A 22,253-nucleotide genomic window follows, 5' to 3' on the forward strand; every position below is an offset into this window, starting at 1 on the left:
CTGTGTGACAAGAGAAAAGCATCACTTTTATTGTATGATACTTGCAGAATATAAAGTAAAATAATAAAAGACTAAGAAATTATTATTGCAAAAATCAGAATAATAATCACTTCTGGGAAAATATGGGAATGCAATCAGCATGGAGCTCAAGGGGGTTTCCTAAGTTTCTGATGACATTCTGCTGGGTATTTGGCATGTTTTAAATTTTTGACTTACAGCTGTCCTTTGGTATTGCAGAGGTTGGTACTGGGAGCACCTCCCCAGCCACCGTACCCAAATCTGAGGATGCTCAACTCCCTTATGTAAAATGGCATATGTAAACCAAATGACCCTCCACATCTGTGGGTTCCACCTCAGTGGGAAAGGAGTGCAACTGTATATATCAACAATTTTGAATGATATTTGGAGAAAACTAGTAAGACTGAAGATACATATGTACTATGCCTCAATCATTTCATATGTTTTAAAAAAACTTTTTGTACATTTCTGCAAGGACTCATATATGAGCATGTTTATTGAAGAAATTTTTGGTGAAGAAAAGAGGTAAATATTATCTGTCCAAAAAAAGAGAAAACTGATTAAATGATGGCTTATTTATATGATAAAATTAGTACATATGTACTCTTGAAAATAAATAAGCATCTCATACGTATCAATGTCTATATGTCAAAAAAATTAATACAATCAATCAAAGTAGGCTGTGAGATGATGCATACCATTTATTATTGTTTATTACTCAAAAAACTAACCTACTGTATAAAACAAGAATGAAATAATAAATATCAAATACATGATTGTCTTTTCCCTTAAGAAGACAAAATGAAGAAGGAAATAAAGGAACATATAACTTCATCTGCAAAGTTTTATTTAAAAGAAGAAAGTAACAATCAAATATGGCAATATTTGATAAAGCTAGCTGGTGTTTGAAAAGGTATTGATTCTAGTGTTGTCTGTATCTTTGAACTATTTCATCATTTAAGGGCATATTAATTATATTTCTGTCAACTTATTTTTTCTTAAGTGTGAATTGCTTTGTTCATTTATGTTACTTTCCTGGCCTCTGTGCGCATTTGGATTTATAAATCCACAAAGCACTGTACTTTGTTGTGAGGCTAAAACCATTTCTTAGGCCTCTGACAACATATAACCTCTGTAAACACCTTGCTGCTTGGCTCCTGACTCCTTTTGCTTTTGTTTTTGCATAGTGTTTACCACTATCATGGTAACACCACCGCTCCTGTTCTATCACCCATATGCCCTGCTGTTCTAGGTCATCCAGACTCTGGATGACTCTTTTCTTTGAAGCTGCTGTATTTGAGATGTTGCTTTTCTACTCCTCTTCAATCCTGGAGGAGGAGACTGGGAGTGTCATCACGAGGGGAGGTTAAAAGGTGATAGAATCATCTCTTGCTGCTCTAAATGTTTCCCTACAGATTACAAAGCTCCATCCATCTCCAGTTGGAGAAAGCTGGGCTGATTTCTTACAGTTGTGCAAGCAAGGCTATTCCATTGGACACCCATCCACAACTTTTATTTTTCCCCATTATTTGTCCCTGAGAAATCTTATCATGATACATTAAACTGCATTTTTCTAAAATCATCTCTAGGGAGTTCCCGTCGTGGCGCAGTGGTTAACGAATCCGACTAGGAACCATGAGGTTGCGGGTTCGGTCCCTGCTCTTGCTCAGTGGGTTAACGATCCGGCGTTGCCGTGAGCTGTGGTGTAGGTTGCAGACGCGGCTTGGATCCCACGTTGCTGTGGCTGTGGCGTAGGCCGGTGGCTATAGCTCCGATAGGACCCCTAGCCTGGGAACCTCCATATGCCGAGGGAGCGGCCCAAGAAATAGCAAAAAGACAAAAAATAAATAAATAAATAAATAAAATCATCTCTAAAAAAAAAAAAAAAGCAAATTTCTTCTCCATGAAAAGGAGATTGAATCTTTAAGAAATAAACTGTTAGGATTCTGTTGACCTATCTATGCCTGCAACATCTCTCTTTTTAACATTTGTACAAAACAAAAATATATAAAATCTCCAACACTGAAGGGCTTCGAGGTAAAGTAATTAGTTGTTTAAACAGAGTACATCACACTTTTTGGCTTATGAATCTAAAATGATCAGTTTTTAAAATTACCCTTCATGTTGAACAAAGTAAGTAGATTTAATGAGTTCATCAATATGAAGTTCACTTAAGTTCACTGTTATTAAAACAGCTGCATAATAGATCCTAAGATTTAGTTAATAGAGTATCAATATATGTTGGTAAAATGGGAATCTATTCACTTATGCCAGAAATACTTATGAAAATGTGTTTGAAAGATATTTCAGAGTTTGGATGAAGTTAATTAGCATCTAAGCACCACTTAAGGAAATACTTCCTGACAAGAGCCTGCTTCTGTATGACAGCTAGAAGAAATTTATGGCATGGAAAGATTGTGCCTGACTTTTAGATCATCAAGTCTTAAAGAAATAGGCTTCTCTCTATTTCCAAGAAAGGAGATAGTTTGCCACTTACTGCACACCTTGTTTTTTTAAGCTCCTCTGATAATGACTTTTGTTTATCTGATATTTTCAAATAGAGCATGCAAATGTTAATAATTTACCTACTATGAGGTAAGCTGTGTACTCTGTAAAATATAAAATTATAGGTAAGTGAGGTGATTTGCCTCTTCCTTGTCATGTACTTATGCCTTTATATATTCATTATATGGTTCTATGTGGTATAGTGGTGTGTGTGTGTACACATGTGTATAAAGCCTTTATGTAACCATATAACTGTCACTGACTAAAGGAAATGTGATTTGTGCTAGGTACATAAAGAAACTTTAAGATGACTTAAGAAAATATTTTGTTGCCTCAATGAGAATGATTAAAAATAATACATTACATGTACCTGGGGGATCTGTGGTACAGAAAGCCTTTTGAGCCACATGCATTAGCTCAAAGAACATTATTATCTTGATGAGGTGATGTCTTATAATGCAAACTGATTTGGAGTCAGGGAGACTTGCCTTCCAATCTCTTTCTCTATTATGCTAGAGCTTCGTGGCCTCAAAGGACTCACAACACTTCTGTTTGATTTTTTGTTTTTAATCAGCTATTACTTGAGGACAAGTAATCTTGCAAGATGGCTGTAATAAAGGCAGTGCTCCTTAGTTTTTTTGTATAATGGCTAGTACTTAGCATATCCTAATAATTTTCATAGTGATATGCTATCCAATTTACAGACAAAAGTTTACCTTTTAAAGTATATGGTCAATGGTTTTTAGTATGTATACAGAACTGTAAATTCGTTAGCATAATCTAAATTTAGAATGAGTCTTATCACTTCAAAGAGAGCCTTGTACCCATTGGCAGTAACTCTCAATTCCCACACCCTACCCTCAAGCTCTAGGCAATCACTGATCTACTTTCTATTTATAGAGATCTGCCTATCTTAGAAGTTTTATATAAATGTCATCATGAGGGAGTTCCTGTTGTGGCTCATCGGAAAGAAATCCAACTAGTGTCCATGAGGATTCTGGTTCATTCCCTGGCCTCACTCAGTAGGTTAAGGATCCGGCATTGCCATGAGCTGTGGTGTAGGTCACAGAAGTGGCTTGGATCTGGTGTTGCTGTGGCTGTGGCATGGGCCAGCAGCTATAGCTCCAATTCGACCCCTAGCCTGGGAACCTCTATATGTCGCAGGACCTAAAGAGAAAAAAAATGTGATCATGAAAAGATTGGCTTAATCTAGAATGTTTCTGAGGTTCACCTAAGTTATATATCAGTACTTTATTTTATTTCCAAATACATTGCATAGATATACTACTTTTTATCAGGTGAAGGACATTTGTGTTGTTTCTGCTTTTTGACTATTGTGAACAATGTTGATATACACATTCATACAGAAGCACTTTGTGAGTGTGTGTGTGTGTACATATGTTTAATTTGCTTTGAAACTCATTAAGAGTGGAATTGCTGAGTAAAATGACAACTCTATATTAACATTTTGAGGAAATACCAAATTATTTTCTCAAGTATTTATGCCATTATATATTCTGATTGGCAATGTATGAGAGTTCCAATTTCTACGTATCTTTATCTCATTATATTCTACTTTTTATTAGTCATTTTTTTATTATGGTGATCCTGTTTTTCATTATAATATTTTAGTGAGTGAAGTGATTTTGAGTTTTATTTCCATAATTATGGTGAATTTCCTTTCAAATGTTTATTTCTGATTTGAACTTCTTTTTTGGAGAATTGCCTGTACAGAGTCTTTGACCTTGTTTTAAATGGATTATTTGTCTACTATTGAGTTCTAAGAATTCTTAATGTATTATTGATATAAGTCCCTTATCTTGTATGATTAGATAATAGCAGTAGGTCCTAGAATAAAAAAAAAAATACATTGCCTGAAGTTATCTTTAGGTGCACAATTTGAAGTGCCAAATCCAAAACTTGTGTTTGCAACATTTGAAGTAAACCTATTTAGTGCAGAGAAGTAAAGGGAACATGCTTACATAAAGAATCCCACTGACAAAGCTAAATGAAATATAAAAAATACTAACTTAGCAATAGGTAAGAGAATGTCTGAGGTTTGAAAACAGCTAGTTGGGAACATTGCTCCCTATACTCGCTTACATAGGAACTTTGCAGATAATTGGTGCAGAAAAATCGATGCATTCAATGATAAATAAAAAACAATTAGAAATATTATATAAAGATATTTTATACCTTACAAAATAAATTTTAGTCATTTTATTTATTAAAATCTTTCACATGAGGTGTTCTCCTATGGTGCAGTGGGTTATGGGTCTTTTTTTTTTTTTCCACACCCATGGTATATGGAAGATCCCTGGCCAGGGGTCAAATCCCAGCTGAGGCTGCGACATATGTGACATATGCCACAGATGCAGCAACACTGGATTCTTTAACCCACTGTGCAGGGCCAGGGATGGAACCTATGCTGCTGCAGAGATGACACTGAATACTTAGCCCCTTGTGCCACAGCAGGAACTACCAATATAGAGTTTTTTAAGGATTGATGTGTATGAAAGAAATGGGGAGTATTGAGTAAAAGATCTAAAAATTCTCTACCTATTTGGTGAAGACACCTGGAGTAGATATTGCCCACTAGAGTTGTCCTGCTTCAAGATGGTAAGGCCTGGACTTTACACCTCACCTTTACAGGATTTGGGCTGCCCTGTAAAGTTTTGACTTCAGATATTATATTAACTTATTTTTGTTATATTACCATATTGACTTTTCTGATAGTTCTATTTTTCTTCAAATAGAAGGACAAATGACAAGCCTGGTAGGTTTAAAGAATTTTCCCACTTTAGGTTAGTCTATGGTCTATTTTCTATGAAAAAAAAATATGTTATAGTGTTTAACCTACCTTAAATTTCACTGACATATCTTTTATGTCTTCAGGATTCTCTGTTGCTGTTTTCCTAGAAATATAATTTCCTGCCAAATTCATTTGCTTAATCATGTTTGACATTACCTATCCTGCTTTTAAATAGTGTTGCTCAAATTTCTCATCATTCTCTGACATTTATTCTCTCAGATATACAAAAGAGACTATGTATATATACTTCTTAAAGATAAGCAAAAAATAAGAATCTTGAAAGAAAAAACAATGATTTAAGTTTTCAAACGTATTCTCCATGTTTATATTATTACACTTCGTTTTTCTTTGTTACTTAAAAGATACCAATTTTAAGACAAAGAAAAAGTGCTGAGTAGTTTCTATTAACTTTAAAAATAGATTAAGAACCACCTCAGCAAACTCTAATATATAGAACTTTACGAAGAACTTTATATATAGAACTTTAAGAAGAACTTTAAGAGAAGCCTTTCATTTTCCAGGACTAATTTTTTTTCAGAAAGTACTCAATAACTATTTCCTGTTATTTGTCCTCATTAGTTATAGTATGTTGTTTTAATTTGTACTCAATTATTATTGGTTGAATAGAAGTTAATTGAACTACCTCATTTAAAAAGTAAACCAAATTGTTTCTTTCTTTCTTTTTGATCATTTATTTCCCTCGTTCTTTATATTTTCAAAAGTCTTCTATAATTTACCTACCAGTCAGATTTTTAAAATTCTTCATACCATTTGAAGAAAAAAAAGTTGTATTTCAAGTCATTTTACATGAAGACAATTATATGTTATGATTGCTTTTCTCTATTTGGTATCCTAAGAATACAGTTCAGTAGTTTTGGAAAATTCTCATTACTCTTCCTGGCAATCATTCTAGTGATTCTTTGTATTTGCTGACTTAATTTTCTCAGACTTTTCATTGACTTTATAGTTTTGGCTGCTATGATGAGATGCAAAAGAAATAGGCAAAGATTCAAAAACAGATTTTATAAAGGTTAAAGAAGTCCAGCATTCATTTCAACTTCCAGTAATGTACTGTACTCCATCAGGAATGCTAATTTAGAAATCCTTACCCTAGTGCCAGACAGTTAAAATGAATATCTTATCATGAATATTCATGATTATGTTGAGAATGGAAAACTGTGTGATGTTCAATTTTTTCTAGTTGTTCTCCAAAAATTGTATTTGGATGGCCCTCCTTAGTTGTCATAACTTGAAAGAAAAATTGCAATGGTCCAAAATCATTTTTTTAAAGGTTTATACAGGGAGTTTCGCATAATGTAGGTGATTTGATGTTTTCCACTTACAAAAGATAGTTTCCTCTCATTTTAAACTTTCAGAATGAAATCAAAACATACCTTTATATAGAGAGACAATAAGCACCTGACAATTTTTATAATTAAAATAAAGTATCCCATTTTGCTTTATTCTCTCTCTTTGCTTTGGCATAGAGCATATAAGAAGAACTCTTGTGGTAGAGTAAAAATAAATCACTGCTCTTTGGAAATTTAAAGGCGGCAGGAGAGAGCTCATATTCTCTTCCCTCCTTAAATACATTTTTAGGCCCATGGTTGTCAATTATGTGGATTCAAAGTAATACCTTTGAATAATTGGAAGGCCAACATAAAGGGATTTTTACTTATACCATTTGGTTGCTTCCACATGACTCGTCCCCATTGTTTGAAGATAACTGTTTTCTAGGTGGCATAGAAGCCATATGCATCATGTGGTAACAAATAAACCAAAAAATGAAATTGAGTCTTGTGATACATGGCCTTCTTACTGGATGCCATTTAACTTAGGAAAAAATTTTGCTTCTTTAGGTATGTGTATTTAGCTTTCCTAAGAAATCTAAAAAGAAAAAGGACAAAAACAACCCATTGATCATATTCCTCTGTCATTCAGTAGTGATTAGGCCAGCTTTGATGGGGCATTGCTAAGGCTACTTGTGATAGACTTATATATTCCAAATGTTTCCAATAATGGAAGATAGAAAAAAAATTACCCTAGCTGAATAGCTAACTGTTTCCTCTATTAGGTCAAAATACACTATTTATGAGATAAATTATTAGTAGAATGGAAAAAGATAAACCTGAGTATAAACATATTAACTCAATCAAGATATTCACAACTGTAATACCATAAAATCATACTAATTTCAGTCAATACATTTAAAATAAATTGAAGTAGCAGTTGATAATATAATTCTGCATTGTTTGTTGTGCAGTTTGGAATTTCCACAAAGAAAATTAAAAGGGCATGATTAAGTTTGGAATTATCGTGGACTTCTACCTCAACTTATAAAACCCAATCAAACAACTCTACCTTAGAATTGTATTTGACTATTAACTTTTTTTAAATTTTTTTTAAAAACTGGTTTTCATGTAAATATTTAGCACATTTCCTTCTAGATCTTCCTTAGTCTTTTCTTCCCAATCCAAGATAAGCTACTGTGCTTAAATTGGTTTAAGTCCATTTTCATGGTAATTAACTAGCTAAATATAAAGGCTATAATGTATGAGTCAGGGGCATTTTCATTTCTACTGTCTGTCTAGGAAAAAGGTCTTAGTACCTATTGTTTAGAGACTGGTTGGATGACTAGATAAAATTTGGAAATTAAAAAGAAATTATTTAACAGTAGCTTCTTTTTGACACTAATAAGTATCACTAAATATTATAATAAAACGTGCAGGACTAGCAAAATAAGAAAGGAAATTTTTGAGAATATGCTTTTGGTAAACCTAAAAGACTAAATTTGATTTACACAAACATCTGATTTTTCTATTGGCTGAGCTCCAGTACATTTTCTGAAGGAGTCTAGCTATAGCTTTTCTTCATCGCTATGTATGTTTACATAAAATTGGGAACTGGGTGACTCTTCTAATAGTCTAGTCAAGTATCTTTAGATGATTAGAGATGATTAGCTTCTTATTTTTTAGATTTTTCTTTAAATTCAAATGTTGCAGTGTCTTTAGCAAGGAGAACTCCAAATATTATGCAGTTGAGAGATTAGAACTATAGTATATTTTCTTATGTAAATGCACCCACTTGGTAAATATTCAAGAGAAGAAAATCAGAATTATGACCTAATATAATAGAAAAACTCTTTTGACATTATTAAGTCATTTCTAGTCATATAGGTTGTATATGGTGCTAATTTTTTTGGTTCTGGCAGCAAGAAGCTTTAAAAATAAAGCAATATTCATCACACAGAGGGAAAAGAATGAATTTTGTGCTTTTATGTATGCTGCTTCTTAAATAAGGGCTCTACAACACTTGAATTCCTCCTAGTTTTTCTACTTTGATTTTCGTTGTTGACATTCTTTTCATCCACACTCTCTACAGGTTTAATTTTCTATTTTTTTTATCAATGCTTATCATTTCCTTTCTAAAAGTATGTCTTTATTCATGTCCCTTCAAATATTTTATCTTCCCTTGGGGATCCAATTCTTGATTATAACTCTCCAGAAAAAGCTTGTTGTCATTGTCAATATTAATGAGCAGAATATGATTTTAATTCTCTATTGTGAGCACTGATTTTAAAAAAAAAATTATCTCCTCACTAGCCCACAATTGCACACCAGTGACTGAGTGTGGAAAGAAGTTTTAAATAAGTAGCTTGCCCTTGTTTTCTCATCTATTTAGAAATTATTTTATTTGCTTCTCTATTACCTTTGATTGTGGCAGGTGGCTGTAGCAGGCTCATATGTCCTGAGTTCTCTGGGAGCCCTCATTCAACTCTTACTAAGTGGGAGTCCATTGCTAAGAGTATTTCTTTTTTTTTTCTTAATTTTTTTTTCCAGTGTAGATATATATAGGTCTTCTGGAGCAGGAGAAAGAGGATGCAGGAAATAAACTGAATGATGAGTGTGGGGTATAGGGTAACAATGAATAGCATAGAAGGAAAACACAGGAATTGTATTCTCTGCCTGTACAAAATTAAAGAATGCCTAATAAATGATAAGTAAATATACTTTTTTTCTTAATTTCCCTCTTATTTGTCAACACAGCTATAAAATACAACTGAATTAGACATATCTCTACTACAGATGTAAGATTATTTGCTATCTTTTAAATTCATGCTAATGTTTGTATTGAACACTTTACATATGTATTGGATATGTCCATGGTACAATTAGGCTAAGCATGATAAGTTTTGCGATGCTTCTTTACACATTGCTACTCTCCCTATCAGCAGAACTCAGCCCAGCATGAGGTAATGAATAGATAATGCATCAATCTGATAAATGAGTGAATTTGTTTTGATAACTAGTGAACTATAAACACAGCCTGAGATTTTTATCTCTTTTATTTTACTTATTTTATATTACATAGTTTCAACTTAAGTCTATATAATAATGGATTTAAAAAAATCTGTTAGTATGCTTGGTATTACTGAAAAATGAGTCTGTTGTATGTAACTTTACCTTTAATTAGGCTTAGTTTACCTTTAATTAGCATATTGACTTCAGGCATTTTTGGTGTACGATGTGCAGAATAGATTAAAAATGTAAGAATACAGTAAATTTAATCTTAAAGACAATATACTACAATAATAAAATAATACGGTTTAAAAAATTAAGTTTAATTGCTGCCAAATGATTTTATATTGTCTCAAAAGTTAGCAGAAAGCACTTTCCCTTTAAGCAACACTTGGCAACAAGAGTGCAAGTCACTTTAGAATATAAGAGATTCAAGCTTATTGATGTCTTTGGCATCAAAAGGGGTTTCAAAATTTTTTATTGATGCTCAAAAAGAGCATGATAGGCAAATTTAGTTTTGATCAAATGTCTACTGTAACTGAATATTGTACATCACAGTGTATTGAAAAGTTATTTTAGAATAAATATTATCTTTATTTTGATTTAGAAATAATCTGTAATAGGTGAAGAAAACTTTAACAATAAATGCAGTAGGCAAAACAGAAAGAATAAATGGCTATTAAAATAATATAGATGTGATTTAAAAACTCCTAAATATGCTATTTTAAGCATGTGTACTTCAGTAGAAAAAGTGAAGACTTATCCTAAACATTACAATATCTCCTAAAATTTATTTCAACATGATAAAACATACCACCCAATTATTTCTCTACTCAAACTACATAATAAGCTTTCAGTACATAATACTGGTACAAAATGAAGCAACTGATAATTTGATCCAAAATAAATCATTTACAAATTGGAAAGGAATTTCATTTTTTTCCCTTAAAAAAAATCACAATCTTTTAAATTATTTTAAAAAATATCATGTCTCTGTATAAAAAGCCGATATGAAAAATCACATAGACTACAGCATCACAGAATTTAAGAACTTTAAAATTATAAGCATGTCCTATAAAAGTTTAATCTACTAGTATCTTTATAACTAGATTTTTATTTCACTTCCAAGGTAATTTTATAGTTCTTAACTTCAGAGGCCATTCTAACTTGAAGTTAGTGCTACCACATCCATAGCCTAATAGAGATGGCCATATGTAAAAATCAATAATACAGTTTAAAAAGTGTCCAGCTGCCTTCTCTAATAATTTATTTTACATACAATTCATTTAAAATTGCATTACAGTGATTCCACCACAATTTTTTCTTTAATGCTTGAATAATTAAAATGGATTTAGTCCAATAAAAAAAGTCCAGTAATTTTTTACTTCTGTGAATCTTAATTACAGTTACGTTATTATTAGTGTAAAGAAAAGCAAGCCTAATTTGTCATGATAAATAGACTATATATGGGTGATATATTTTGATTCATACAATTAAAATGCTATATACAAATACTGAAGAGACTTAAAAGAAAGTTTTTACAGAGACAAATTTAGCCTTTTAAAAGTTGGTGGGATATTATAAAGATCAGAGCAGAAATAAATGAGACAGTGATGAAAACAATAGAAAAGATCAATGAAACTAAAATCTGTTTCTTTGAAAAGATTAACAAAATTGATAAACTTTTAGCCAGACTCATCAAGAAATAATGGACTGGGCTCAAGTGAATAAAATTGGAAATGAAAAAGGTGAAGTTATAACTAATACCACAGAAGTAGAAAGGATCATAAAAGACTTCTACATATAACTCTATACCGATAAAATGGACAGCCTAAAAGAAATGGACAAATTCTTATAAAGGCAGAACTTTCCAAGACTTAAACTGGAAGATGTAGAAAATATGAACAGACCAATCACGAGTACGGAAATTGAAACTTATTTAAAAACTTCCAAAAAACAGGAGCTCACATTGTGGCTCAGTGATAACAAACCCGACTATTATCCATGAGGACTTGGGTTCAATCCCTGGCCTTGCTCAGTGGGTGAAGGATCTGGAGTTGCCATGAGCTGTGGTGTAGGAGGCAGACTCGACTTGAATCCTGCATTGCTGTGGCTGTGGGGTAGGCCTGTAATTATAGTTCTGATTCAACCCCTAGTCTGGGAACTTCCTTATGCCACAGATGCAAACCTAAAAAGAAAAAAAAAAAAGGAAAAAACTTCCAAAAAACAAAATTCCAGTACCATATAGCTTCTTAGGTGAATTTCATCAAACATTCAGAGAAAAGTTAACACACACTCTACTGAAACGCTTCCAAAATTTGCATAGGAAGGAATACTCCCAAACTCATTCTATGAATCCACCATCAACCTAATACCAAAACCAGATAAAGATACCACAAAAAAGAAAATTACAGGCCAATATAATTGATGGACACAGATGCAAATATACTCAATACACTATTAGCAAACTAAATCCAACATTACATTAAAAGGCTCATATGCCACGATCAAGTGGGATTTATCCCAGGGATGCAAGGATTCTTCAATTCCACGAATCAACTAAATGTGATACACCACATTAACAAACTGAAGAATAAAAACCGTATGGTCATTTCAATAGATGCAGAAAAAGCTTTTGACAAAATTCAGCACTCATTTCTCATTAAAAACAAAAACAACTCCAGAAAGTAGGCATAGAGAGAACTTACCTCAATATAATAAAGGACATATATGACAAACACACAGTTAACATCATTTACAATGGTGAAAATCTAAAAGCCTTTCCACAAGATCAGGAACAAGACAAAGATGTCCACTTTCACCACTGTTATGCAACACAGTTTTGGAATTTCGAGGAGAATATTTGACCTCATATAAAGACCTGCTTCTGATTTCAGTATGTGGGTAAGCAAAGGTCAACAGCAAGGATACTGATAAGCATTTTCTCAAAGAAGATTTATCTGCTAGTTACCAGTAGTTAGTTACCAGTAGGCATGCCAAATCCGAAAGAGGGCACTACAATTGTTTAAAATATCTGCATAGGATAAATGTGGGTAATAAGTGAAGATAATTTAAACTATGAAATATTTCTAATCATGTATAATTTGCTATAAAAGAACTTGTTTTCAAATTTTAGTTAAAACTTCAATACTTAGCTTTCCATGTTTAAACAAAAATGTGTCTTATCTTGATAAAGAATAGACAGGTTCAACAAAGATAGTTATTTCCTAAAGAGCAATTTGTACAACATAGTCTCATAGGTTTTGGAGGGCTCCTGAGTGGTAGATGTATATATAATTCCACATGAGTCATATCCATCTGCTACCTTTCATGTATAGCAATCACAAACAACACCAACTGGTCATCAGATGCCACACAGTACTTTGCTTCTGGCTAAAACAGAGAGAGTGACAAAATAAGTTGCTTGTATTACTTTAAGCCAAAAATTGTAAGAAATATTAAGTACAGATAGCCTTTGGTATGTAATTATGCTTTTCACATTTTACACACATACACAAAATACTAAAATGTAGAAATAATCTAAGAGGGTCAGCAAGTATATACCAGTTTCTTACGGCAATAGCATATATCTTCTGCTGTCTTAAGATTTATCTGTGAGGAGAACAAGGATGTTTTATTTTCAGCTTTGCTACATGATGCATCACAAACCACAAAGTATACTTTAATGAGGAAATGGCTCTTGGCAACTATGTCTTTCTCATGTAAAAGAAAAATATTTTTATAAGAATAAAACATAAACTGATTCAGTATCAAAATCGCTAGGATTTTATAAATATTTTAAATCATCATATTTAGAAATAGACACTTTGCCAAATGCTGAAAAAATTGGTCAACTTTTAAAATGATTAGTTCTTCTGGCAATGCTATAAAACCCAAAATTTCACAATGACATTTATAATCTTGACTTATAGGAGGGTATAGTTTTCCCTAAACTAAGCCTCACTAATTTTTAAGTCAATATTTATTATAATGATTTTATTTTTTATCCTATTGTTTAAAAGTAATTCTGCTAGTTGTAATCCATATATACCATTTTCCATTCGTTTTCCTCTCATGATCGACTGCCATGCTATTTTTGAGCATATTTCTCAAGGTTAGGAATAGTAGAATGTCAGAGGAAGAAGGCAGACATTCTGGTTGTCTTTCTTATTACTCCTGTGATAATTCAGGGTTGAGAAGTTATAACTTTATTTCAAGGAAAATTCAATAGAGAGTCCTAAATATGATTTTAACAACTCTTTATGTATTTACTTGGAAAAAACATGTATATTTGTTCTCTTTCATCATTCCTTTCTGTTTATTTATTTATTGATGCTCATAATCAAGATGCTATTCTTCATCTAAACATTTTCTATAATGAATTGGGTAGTGATCCAGAGAAGAGAGTGATGTTGGTAGGTAGAGAGCTTTTTGAAGGCATTATTGTCCTAAGGATGGTAGTAGCTATAAAACTCAATAGAGTGGCCTTAGTTTTCACTTCAAATGAACAGGCACATGAGTGCTTGCTGCTGCTAACTGCAAGACAAGCACCTGAAACAGGCAAATTGGTGCTTTTTGAAAAGGAAAAAAATAACAAAAACATTTATGTGTACATTTTTAATTAATATAATATGCCTATCATGTGGAAATACCTCATGGTATTCATATGGACTTTATATGACTGCAAAACTGTCAGAATTTATTTGAAGAAAATGTGCATTAGCAAGTAACAGGTTTAGGATAATTATAGCCAAGTGCTAATTATACCCAATATTGACGGTTTTTAAATATTTTTTTTTACAGCATTACTACAGAAACCCAGCTCTCTATAGTCATTAAGTATGTCTCTATGGAGAAGAATAAAATTTGCTTAGTTTTATAGAGGATAAGTATAATACATGAGAAACATTTGGAAAGTTACATTCATCTTCACAACTTCAGTTTACCCTTGAACAACACAGGTTTGAACTGCATGGGTTCAAACTGATATGCGATTTTTCTTCAACAGTAAATACTACAGTACTACATGATCCTGTTTGGCTGAATCCACAGATGTGAAACTGTGGATTTAGAAGAACCACATACATAGAGGGCCAACTGTAAGTCACATGTGGATTTTGAACTGTCCAGAGGTCAGCACCCTTAATCCCTGTGTTGTTAAAGGGTCAAATGTATTTACTTTTCAGCGTTGTTCAAAATTTACTCCTATCATAATTTACATTCATTAGTTGTTAAAAGTTTGATGCTTTCCTTGATATCATCTTGGATTATTTGCTAGTAAAAAGCCAGCATGTACAGTAGTGAGTATCTACGCACTCCCCCACAAAAAGTTATTCAAATGTCAAAAGCTAACATAATGTGTTAGAATAAGGTATTCAAATGGTCTCTTTCCTGTATTAATTTTCATATATTAATTTGAAAATTACTTATTTGAAGATTTGAGTTATAGACATAATATATTATTATCAATGGTCCTTTTTTTAATTATGAAAGTTTCAAAAGTAGATTCCAGTGCAGATGTAGGTGTAAACTCTTCCCAAGACATTCAGTGAAATGAATAAAAGGTACCACAAATAGAAATATATAAGCCTCATCAATGTTAAAGCTAGCAAATAGATATGGCATCATTTTACAAACTTTGAGAAATAACTCCAAGAGCTACTGAAATTAAAATCAAATAGGAAAAAATAAATTGTGAGTTGACAATTTCCCTATTCAAAGGTGTGCTGTGATATAAGCTGAGTGTATGCATTTCTCAAACACCCATTGAACACTTGTCATGTGACAGCAAGTTGGAGAACTTGTCAAAACACAAGGATATGAAAATGGCCCTACATGTACCTCATTCCCAACTTGTGAAGCAGCGTTGTCAACTTGGATACACTATTCAATTATATTTTTCTCGCCATGCCTTCTTATAGAACTGAAGAGTGAAGATGAGAGGTTCAACGACCCAAAGTTGTAGTTGTAGAGCAACTATCAAACATAAATATATATGCACAGAAAGATTTACTCTGATTCACATAGAACATATGGTGAGATACTTCAACCTAATCCAATACTCACTTAAGTAGTTAGTTCACTTAAAGTCAGGGACAAAAATAAAACTTCAAATAGGGTATATGAGTTACTGGGGCAGAGCAGGACACAGAAAGTAGAAGAATCCAGGGGACTGATTTCAGTACACCGAGAAATCAAGTAGAAACAAAGTGTACTGAATGCAATGACCTATATATGGTAATAGATCTTCTAGGAGGACTGAATGACAGAAATGATCACTTAAACCTTTAATATTAGAAAAATAGGATTAATTATAAAGAACAAATTAATGGGCAAATAAGACCTCAACACATTCTCCCCCATCCAAGTATCATGAAAAATATACAGAAAAAAATGGATTATTTAGAAATTAATAGTAAACATATTTTTAAATTGCACATAGTAAACATATTTTTAAATTGCACATAGTAAACATATTTTTAAATTGCACATAGTAAACATATTTTTAAATTGCACATCCTATATTTCAATTTATCATTCACTCTTTATTTCATTCAATTATTTTATACATATTTCCTGAGTATATTCTGGAATAGTGATAGGGTCTGGTGATCAGACAAAGAGCAGAGACAGGCCATGCATGAATGAAACTTTGCCCCTGGACAAACACATGAATGTAAAGAAGAACTATGGTAAGTGCTACGAAGAAGGGAAAATATTCTAAAAGAACAAAAGGGGAATTTAGCCTTTTCTAGGATAAGAGAAAGCTTCCCTATTGTTGAGTTTCAAGTTGCAGGATGAGTGGGACTTTGTTATACAAATGAAGGGAGAAAAGAAATTTTCAGATATAAGCAATTCCATAAAGTGGAGAGAGTGTAGGAGACATGAGTAAAAAGGACAATATAGCTGAAACTAATTCTGCAAGTCAGCTAGTTGTAATCCCATTTAAACAGCAGCTTCAAACTCTTTGCAGCAACATGGATGGAACTAGAGATTCTCATGCTGAGTGAAGTAAGTCGGAAAGAGAAAGACAAATATCTTTAATACCTGGAATTTAATATTTGGCACAAAGGAACCTTTCCACAGAAAAGAAAATCATGGACTTGGAGAATAGACTTGTGGTTGCCAAGGGGGAAGGGGAGGTACTGGGAGGGACTGGGAGCTTGTGGTAAATAGATGCAGAATGTTGCCTTTGGGATGGATTAGCAATGGGATCCTGCTGTGTAGCACTGGGAAACATGTCTAGTCAATTATGATGGAAGACGTAATGTGAGAGAAAAGAATGTATCCATGTATGTGTAACTGGGCCACCATGCTGTGCATTAGAAAAAATATATATATAAAGAAATTTTAAAAAAAGCAAGCATTGAAGACATGAATTCTAATTTTCAGCAGTTGGTGGACTAATTCACATAGAAGCGTCTTCCTCCTCTTTCTTCTCACTATCATTGTCATCATTATCATTATTATTTTTAGATGGTATAACTTGACCCCAATGAGTGCAAAATATATTTAGACTTATAAATACCTTTTCAAACAATTATGGTACCATATAAGGAATGTAAAAATAGAGATATATTCACATATATAAGGATATAAAAATTATCTCCAATAAGAATATAAAGGTAAGATATGGAGACAAATAATTTGCAATTTTTACAAAAGTTTCTTCTGTGAACATAATACATACTGTATTATGTACAGCACATAATATGAAATATATACATTTTATATACTTTACATCATTACTAGAAGAGAAAAAAATTAATGCATACAGAACTATTAACTGATGTTGCCTTTGAGAATTTTATTTCAGGAAATATTTAAAATTTTGTTTGTTCATAATTTTTAATGTTGTCTGAAGATGTATTTATATTTGTAATAAGAACAATGTTTTAAATACTATATGGATCAGTTCCTGCATAACTGGTTCAAGTTTGGACGGCAAAGAAAAATGGTAAGAAAGGAGAAAATACTTTAAAGAATTTTAGTTCTAAGGCAGAGGTTATGTAAGCAGCAATTAGATGTTTCCCTGATTCAAGCTTCTCTGCATTTGCTCAAAACTAATAATAAACATTCAGAATAAAAGCAGATAATCTAGAAAAATGACAAAATTGGGACTGAACCCTCAGAAATCAAACTAGAGTTAAGAAAGTGCTATAGCTCCTTTTATTTGTTCCCTTTAAAGACATGGGCTGCCCTATTCAAACAAGTACATAAGCAGTGATACACACTGATTCAATTTATGTTCTCACAGAAAATTTTCATCGATTTAAAAGTGTTTGTGTATTTCTAGAAATCTCACTCTTACAATTGTCAACTACTACTTACTGAGCAGAGTTGTCCTTTTATAAGCATCCACTCGGATTTGTATCAGTTACTAAGTTGCTACTAATTTGAGTGTCAGGCATCAAAAATACAATAAGGAAACATAATTTCCAAAATCTGAGCTTAAAAATAATCATATGTTTATAGCATTAACATTTTAAACATTTAGGTAAACTACCCAAGAGTAAAATAGAGAGACATATATGTTTCATTACCAGAAAACTCTGGGAGCAAACAGACCTATGCCAACAATAGTGAAAGGGAGTGGTTTAAAAATTTACAAAAATATGGCTTTTGAGTTGTCGAGGAATGATTAAGTCTGAACAAGAAATTTCTTTGTGGGAGAAGATGGCACCTAGACAAAATATAGATACAGCAAAGATACCTTCGGAACTTGCAAATTATTGATTTTTGCAAATAATTTTGAATTTGTATAAGCCAGGATTAGCAATAATTATTTACTGAGAGAACTTTTGTTACATATTTGCATAAATAATGATCCTACAGATAAAGTGTTCTAAGTTTCTTTTCCCAGTGATAGTTGGAGTTAAAACATAATGGAGAATATTTATGGAGTTCCCGTCGTGGCTCAGTGGTTAACGAATCTGACTAGGAACCATGAAGTTGCAGGTTCGATCCCTGGCCTCGCTCAGTGGGTTAAGGATCCGGCGTTGCTGTGAGCTGTGGTGTAGGTTGCAGACGCAGCTCGGATCTGGCATTGCTGTGGCTGTGGCTGTGGCTGTGGCCTGCAGCTACAGCTCCAATTGGACCCCTAGCCTGGGAACCTCCACATGCTGCGGGTGCAGCCCTAGAAAAAGAAAAAAAAAAACATAATGGAGAATATTTAAATGGCCATTTGAAGGCTTGAAGATGAAAGAAATTAAACTCAAAACAAGAACATATTTAGTTTTGCAGTCTGACTTAATCTTGATTTCCAGGTGCCATCATGACTTCATTGACAAATGTAGTGACAAATGAGCTTGATTAATGGACTAATCATTTAACTTGATTTTCTTTTCTGTGATTGCTATTTAACTGCTTTTCTAAATGGTCACAGGTGCATTAAGCTTTTCTCACCTATTTATAAGAATTGAATATAGAAGAATAGCAAATTTTCCATTAAAATTCTGATATACATCTGTGGATTGAGGTCCAGAACATCGTTAAACAATTTTACTGAGTCTATCTATCCTGAGGGGATATTTTGCCTGATTGAGAATATTAAGCACATTCAGCTATAAATATATCAATGAAGTAAGACAAAGTTCAATTCTTGCTTGAATATATAATTCCTCATCAATAAATCAATTCATTAGTAAATGACAGCTCCTATCTGTCTCCTGGATTCCTGATGTGCATTCTGACAGCATTTAGAATAACAAAAGAACAGATATGCTTTACATGACTATGTCATTAAAACAGGAGGAAGGAGTGATTTAATTAAGACATTTTAAATATGGAAACTGTATTCACAACCATAATTGAGGAGATTTAAAGAACCCCAGAGGTTATCGAGTCAAATCTTCATATTTTACAGATAAAGAAATTAAAGTTCAAGACTTTAAGTGATTTCAACTCGGTAAATCACACTGGTCTTCTGATCCAGTGCTACTTCAATTGCATCAATCTGCTTCCACATTTGGTTATAAAACACCTTCCATAATTTAAAATAGTGCCATATAAAGCTTCATATACTAATTTGATACATAATAAGCATACAGAAGTACTGAAAACATATTCTTGGAGTCTATGACATAAAGAATCTAATGTGAATAATTAATTTTTCCGTAAGTTATTACTGTCTTGGGATGAGATCATACACAGTTCTACAGTACTGCAAAAGTTCTTGTTTATTTTGGTATAAATTATTATATAGCACACATTTGAGTTAGTTACTAATATGATTTTTAGAAAAGAAATTTAGACAGGTTAAATAACTTGCCCAACATTACATAAATTGGAGATGTTAGTAGAGCTAGGTTTAGAACCACTACATTTGGCAAGTCTCTACAAAATCTTCTTAACCCTTGCAACATTGCTAGTTATGCACAATGTGGATGGCTCCACCTCCCCCTTTTCTCCTAACATCTCTTGGTTCCAGAGTATAGTGTAATTATATCAAGTGACTCATTTATGATAAACCTAGCATAGCTATAATTTAAAAAAAATAGTAACTAATGTTGCTGAAGATATAAATAAATTGGCACCCTCACACATCACAGGTGAGAATGTAAAGTAATACAGCACTTTGGAAAATTGGTGGTTTCACAAACTATTAAACAGAGAATTACCATATGACCCACCAATTCCACTCAGGTATTTCTTCCCAAGAGAAATGAAAAAATATTTCAATGTTTAAAAATGTCTATAAATGTTCATAGTAGCATTATTCACAAGTCAAAAAGTAGAAATAACACAAACACCCATTAACTGATAAGCAGATATATAAAATGTGGTATAACTGTATTGATATGGTTAGCTGAGCACTGGTGACCAGTTGTTTGGTCTAACACTAGGCTAGTTGTGGCTGTGAAGGTATTTTGCCAATAAATTAACATTTATAACAGGTTGAAAGTAAAAATATGGGAAAATGGATTGTATGCTAAAATTTAAAAAAGGAGATATGGCTATATTAGAATCTAATAAAAAAAGATGTCAGAGCAAAAAAAATTACTAGACATTAGGTTTTTCATAATGACGAAAAAAATCAGGAGACATATGGATCCCAAACGTCAAACAGTGAATCTCAAATACATGAAGCAAAAATAGATTGAATTGAAAGGAAATATTAACAAACCCACAACTGTTATGGACTTCAGAAGCTGCTTCTCAGCAACTGATAGAACTACAGATTAAAAAAAAATCAATAATATAGAAAAACTAAATAATATAATTGACCAAAGGATTAAATGAACATATATAGAACACCTTACACAACAACAGAATATATATTTTTCCAAGTACCCATGGAACATCTGCCAAGATAGATTATATCATGAGCCACAAAAAAATAAAATTAAATTAACAAATTTGAAATAATTTAAATTATAATGTGTCCTATGATTATAAAAAGTCAAACTAGAAATCAATACCAGAAAGGTTATTAAAGCAATCTCTAAACATATGCCAATCAAAAAAGATACTTCTAAATAAACCACAGAGCAATAAAGAAGAATCAAATAAATCAAAATATAAATAAAAGTAAATGAAAATAAAAATACAATATATCAAAATGTGTGGAATACAGATAAGGCAGCATTGAGCGGTAACTATATTGTACTAAATGTTACAAATTACGCCCTCAAAATGAGAGGACATTCAAATTAATACCCTATGATCCTAAAGAAACTAGAAAAATGTACATGAAAATCATGAACAACAGATCAACAAAATTAAAAAAATATAAAAATGATGATAATGAAACTAAGTTATCTTCACAAAAATCAATAAAATTGATCAATCTCTAGCAAAATGATAAAAATAAAAGAAGACACAAATCAGCATTATCTGTAATAAAATAGAGGATATCACTGAAGTCTACAAGTATTAGAAAGATAATGAGGTAATACTATGAAAAAATTTCTACTCATAAATTTGAACTTACAGTTAAAGAAAAAACATACTTTAATACCAGGAGTATCAAGGTGCATCCAAGATGAAAGAGATCATATGAAGAGCTCTGTAACTATGGATGAAATTGAATTTGTAATTAAAAAGTTTCAGAAATACATATCTCAAGACAGAGATAGTTTTACTGGAAAATTCTATCAAACATTTAAAGAATAATAAATAGAAGTTTCACCCATGAATAGAAGAGTTAGGAAGACCCTGCAATTTAGTTTATGACTATAAATCTGATATAAAGGTCATTCAAAATATAATACAGCAAAACAAAACACTACAGATATATCTCTCATGAGTTTAAACACAAAATTTCTCAATAATACAGTATCAATACAAAATTTAACAATGTATAAAAATATTATGCATCATGACAAAGTGAAATTTATTCTAGGTAGGCAAAGGAGTCTCAACATTCGAAAAATTAATACATTTAACCCACCATATAAGCACATTGTTAAAAAATTATTAAAACATATCAATTGCTGCAGAAAAAAAATCATTTAGCAAAAACCTAACTTTCATTCACTTATCAAGTTAGGAACAAAGAAAATTGAAGAAATAGGAATGGAGTAAAATTATCTCAATTTGATAAAGACTATCTATAAAAATCTATGGCTAGCATCGTACTTAATTACACTGAATTTAATTAAGATCCAGAACAAAAGAGG

General features: G+C 32.2%; 1 protein-coding gene and 1 long non-coding RNA gene across 18 annotated transcripts in view; one reads left to right on the plus strand and one right to left on the minus strand.

Annotated features, from left to right (window-relative positions):
- LOC106507559 (uncharacterized) overlaps positions 1 to 1,009 on the plus strand; it is a 295,098-nt gene extending 294,089 nt beyond the window's left edge. For all 15 annotated transcript variants that reach the window (XR_014839943.1, XR_002343114.2, XR_014839948.1 and 12 more), the window contains one exon: positions 238 to 1,009. The gene's annotated coding sequence lies outside the window, so the exon portion shown is untranslated. The remainder of the gene's footprint in view (positions 1 to 237) is intronic.
- LOC106506546 (uncharacterized) overlaps positions 1 to 22,253 on the minus strand; it is a 1,093,182-nt gene that overhangs the window by 524,568 nt on the left and 546,361 nt on the right. The gene's annotated exons all lie outside the window — the stretch shown is intronic.

Source organism: Sus scrofa, chromosome 1 (genome assembly GCF_054392235.1).
Source record: "Sus scrofa isolate SSC_HxYL_T2T_F1_AM1 chromosome 1, Sscrofa_HxYL_maternal_Yorkshire_Landrace_v2.0, whole genome shotgun sequence".
Lineage (NCBI taxonomy): Eukaryota > Metazoa > Chordata > Mammalia > Artiodactyla > Suidae > Sus > Sus scrofa.